This window comes from Octopus sinensis, linkage group LG10, assembly GCF_006345805.1.
Source record: "Octopus sinensis linkage group LG10, ASM634580v1, whole genome shotgun sequence".
NCBI classification, from domain to species: domain Eukaryota; kingdom Metazoa; phylum Mollusca; class Cephalopoda; order Octopoda; family Octopodidae; genus Octopus; species Octopus sinensis.
In genome coordinates, this window is record NC_043006.1 from 37,435,015 (window position 1) to 37,440,014 (window position 5,000).

The window sequence follows — 5,000 nt, forward strand, 5'->3', positions numbered from 1 at the left end:
CCAACGCTTTGTGAGTGGATTTGGTAGACGGAAACTGAAAGAAGCCCGTCGTGTATATATATTTATGTGTGTGTGTGTCTTTGTGTCTGTGTTTGTCTCCCACCATTATCGCTTGGCAACCGATGTTGGTGTGTTTATGTCCCTGAAGCTTAGCAGTTCGGCCAATGTACGAGAATAGGTCACGAAAGGGATTCGAAACGGTGTGTTCTCGAAAAAAAATAAATAACATAAAAACGGATTCCATTTTCGAAATTCTCATTATTCGGTTATAATGAATTAGAAAATTTAATTTGCTACGGGAAATAACTCAACTTTTAGATCGACAACTCATCCATTCCGTGTCTATCTCCATCAGGTTCTTTCTCTTTTATGCCTTTCTCCTCTCTCTATATATATTTATCATACTCTTTATCTCTTTGTATATATGTATATCTCTCACGCATTCCCCTACTCCCCCCCTCTCTCTCTCTTGATATGACGTAATTGCGTTCATTTTGTTTAAGACTTCGTCGTTCTAATGCTTACTTTCATTTTATGATAGTCAGATATCACGCAAAAAATGCTAGTTTCCAAATTTTGTTTTCCTGATTAGATAAAAATGATCATACTAACATTTTTTAACACTTTTCTTTTAGAACTGATGAATCACAAAACCCAATTCAGAGGAAAAACGTACATCAATATAATAAATTTGAAAACTTACACTTAATTTCAAAATTTAAAAGTCTGTGAAAGCAACAGAAAAGATATCTCTCTCTCTCTCTCTCTCTCTCTCTATATATATATATATATATATATATTATATTTGTCTATCTTTTTCATTAACATTTTTTCGTTGTAAACGTCCCCTTCTCTATAAATATTGACCACGCTCTAACTCTCTACATTTGTATATAGCTCATGTATGTGTGTGGGGGGCACGTGTATGTGTATAAGGAGTTCCATTAGGGTGACAGAGTCGAAAACTTTTCACAAAGCATCAGCAGCGTGCAGAGAATAATCCTCATATCTAGGCACCAAAAGGAAACACTACTTAGTTTCGCGATACATTATATATTGCCCCTAATAATACAGAAATCAGTCCTGATCAAGAAGCCTATCCGTCGCAGAAGGCATCATCTGGCGTGGAGCAAAAACAAAAGAAAATCGAAATAAAGACATTCTCTTATGAAAATTGCCCAGCAACGACGGGATACACAGCTAATATGTGTGTGTGTGCGCAAATATACATACATAAATACCTACATACATATATAATATATATATATATATATATATATATATATATAGAGAGAGAGAGAGAGAGAGAGAGAGGATAGAGAGGATAGAGAGGGGGAGAGGGAGAGAGAGAGAAATAATAGAAAATGGAATGAACGACATTATTTAAAATCACTACACAGAAAATGGTTGCTTCCAATTTCTAGCATTCATCTATTTATATAAACTCTACCGATACTATGGAATCTCTGATGTATATCTTGCAGCATTAGCGTTTCCTCTATATGATGACATCAGGTAGCCAATAACGTCGGACGAGCTTTGCATAACATCCAACAATTCGGGTTTTTTTTTTGTTTTGTTTTTTTACCCAAAATGAAAACTAAGAAGTAACACAGAAAGTGAAAAAGAAAAATGTTTACTCATTAGTGTTTATAGGTTTACTCAACAGAGTGTACGCTTCCAACGAAGCGATATGTTTTTCCTGTGAATATCTGGGTCACGATGTAGTGTTTTGTAACTTCATACACACCGAAATATCGCATGGGATTTTTGCCTGAAAGCATCGGTTTTTCTGTCTCTGTCATCGATGTTTACATCATCTATCAATGTACGTCAACGCATGACTGCACACATTCATACATGCACACATACATACATACATACATACATACATACATACATACATACATACATACAGGTGTGCTCGTCTATATATATACACACACACCGAAACAGATGCACATATTTATATAGATAGATAGATAGATAGATAGATAGATAGATAGATAGATAGATAGATAGATAGATAGATAGATAGATAAGTAGACGGACAGAGAGAGAGAGAGAGACAGACAGACAGACAGACTGACAGACAGATAGATAGATAGATAGATAGATAGATAGATAGATAGATAGATAGATAGACGGACAGAGAGAGAGAGAGAGACAGACAGACAGACAGACAGATAAATAGATAGATAGATAGGCATAACTTTATACATGCTTCAATATATGTTTATATATGCACATACACTTATACATACATATGTATGCATGTTTAGATACACATGCAGTCATACATTCATGTATACATACATGCATAATGCATGTATGTATACATGCACGCACGCTCACACACACACACACACGCACACGCACACACGTCCCACTTCCCCTTCTCTTCATTACCACCTTGGCGAGGAAAGGCTCAGTTGTTCTGTCTTTTCCTCATTCTATGGACTTTGTCTCAAAAAGTTTTCTACGGAATGCTGTTGTATATACCTCTCTGTGCTCCCAAGTGCTCATCAGCATGGCGCTCACTTCTGGCAGCCATCTTGCCTCCTTCCTGCCACAAGTGGAGGCGCGTGTCTTGGTGGTTAGGGGTGTTGGACTCATGATCGTAAGATGCCACGTAAAAGCGCCGTGCCGATGCCACATAAAAGCACTCAATACACTCTGTAAAGTGGTTGGCGTTAAGAAGTGCATCCAGCCGTGAAATCATGCCAAAACAGGCGTGGAGCCTGGGAAGCGCTTCAGTTGGCCAGCTCCTGTCAAACCGTCCAATCCATGCCAGCATGGAAAACGGACTTTAGTTGATGATGATGATGATGACGACGACGACGACGATAAGGAGAATATACGACAGGATTTCTTTCCACCAAATTGACTCACAACACTTGCCCAAGGAGACCACGGTGCCCTGCATTAGAGCTGAACTCAAAACCACATGGTTGGTTGCAAAGCGATTTTGTTTCAACCATACAGCCATGCTTGCGCCTACGTTCAATATAAATATATCTAGGGCAATCTCACAGAGTAACGATAAAATGATATTGTACTACAATGTAACCCAAAACTCTATTGTTTGAAGACGACTACGCCTTCAATAATTCTTAATGTCAATCTTTGCAGAATGGTAGGTAAATCGAAAATTGAAAATAGTTTTAAATATCAAATATTTTCTGATTTTCTGTTTTACTTTTTCTTGAGTATTTGTAAAATTCTGATTTTTCTTTCGACTGGGAAAAAATGAAATAAAAATTTTAATACCTGGAATATTTTTTTCCGCTATGTTTTTTTTTTTTTTTTGTTTTTTGTTTGTTTGTTTTTTTTTTTTGTTTAAGGAAAGATATTTTATTGCTAACTTATTTTTACAGGAAGAAAATAAAGAAATAAAATTAAAAGCATAAAATAAATTATCAAGGTAAAAAAAAAACATGATTACCTCGCTAAGGAAACCCAAAAAAAAAAAAAAAAGTGGGGGATCAAGCAGAAGAACGATAGGGGGAAAAGAGTTACGGGTTGCACATCTCAGACCAAATGACGTGTTAAGCTGTGCCTCACGGATACGATTGCAAAGGCGTCGTCACGGAAAATGGCCAGCGACATTCGCTGCAACAGTCATACTGCTCTCGTTTATCTAAAAAAAACAACGCCTGTAAGATATATTACATACCTGTGTGTTAGTGATAAATATGCAGATATACGATCCAGTAAGAGTGAGTCATAAGGTAATCCTGCACGAATTGTGTTGAATGTAAACCGTGTTTAAGTTTGTGTTGGAGTCTTCAGCCCGGAAAGGCCAAACCAGAAATGAAAAATAAGAAACTTACCTAAAATGGAAAGAAAAGAGAAAAGAGATATAAGTAAAAATTAGTAGCATTTTCGAATATATAAATGCATTAGTATACGTACTACATGTGTGTGTGTGTGTGTGTGTGTGTGTGTGTGTGTTCACATTCTGTCGTGTTTGGTGCCTTCTTTGTTTGCTCGTTATTTTCCTGCGGCTTCTCGTCGCTGACGTCACCAAAGGGGAACAATATCATTTGCTACGATCATTTGGACGATAACCGAAAACGATTTAGCGACATTCTACGCCTGTATTTCCTGTTTGTTCCGCTTGTTTGTACTTCTATATATTTTCGTGAACGTACATGTTTGTGTATGTGTGTGTGTGTGTGTGTGTGTGTGTGTGTGTGTGTGTGTGTGTGTGTGGTGTGTGTGTGTGTGCGTGTTTGTTTGTGTGTGTGTGTGTGACAACGCGTGGCTTCATGATTAGGAGTGTTCAGTTTAAAGTAGAATCGGTTCTCTGTATTCCCTAATGATTCGTTATAGTTAGGCCTGGAGCATGCAATGCAGAATTCCAAACAACCACAATGATGAAACGTACGTAGGGACAAATATAAATTTGTATTTATCGTAATTTCTCATATAGATATATGAATATATCAATACACGCGCGCGCGCACATACATACATGTATATATATATATATATATATATATATATACACACATATACATACATGAATATATATATATATATATATATATCGTTGTTATTATGTTAAACTGTCGTTTGGCCAAATGCGTTTTTTTTTTCAATATTTATTTTTGCTTGCAATAGCCGGTTCTTTTCGTCAAACTATCGTATCTCCAGCTGCTTCGGTTGCAAAGATATGAAAATAGTCAAAGTGTAGTTCAACGGTTTTGCTATGGAATGGTGAAACTATTTTTTCGTTTTCTGAAGAAGCAATGTTTTGGACTTTCGACACTTTTGCATACATACGATACATACGTACATACATACTTGCATACATACATACATACATACATACATACATACATACATACATACATACTATTTACTGGTACTCCGTCGCGTATGCAGACCCGCTTGTCCCGCATCCCAATTCTCGCGGGATGCCCTTCAGAGTCGCCAGCTTCCGCAGTAGTCGCTCGAGAGCCAATACGTATAGAAGCGACGAGAGGGGGCATCCC

The 5,000-nt window shown here is 37.1% G+C and overlaps 1 protein-coding gene across 5 annotated transcripts in view; it reads right to left on the reverse strand.

Annotated features, from left to right (window-relative positions):
* Positions 1–5,000, reverse strand: part of LOC115216712 (ectonucleoside triphosphate diphosphohydrolase 1) — a 128,636-nt gene that overhangs the window by 64,417 nt on the left and 59,219 nt on the right. Inside the window, exon 1 of one of the 5 annotated variants that reach the window (XM_036506576.1) lies at positions 3,677–3,794. The exons of the other annotated variants lie outside the window; for them this stretch is intronic. The gene's annotated coding sequence lies outside the window, so the exon portion shown is untranslated. Of the gene's footprint in view, positions 1–3,676; positions 3,795–5,000 lie in introns of those variants that run through there. 5 annotated transcript variants of the gene reach the window in all.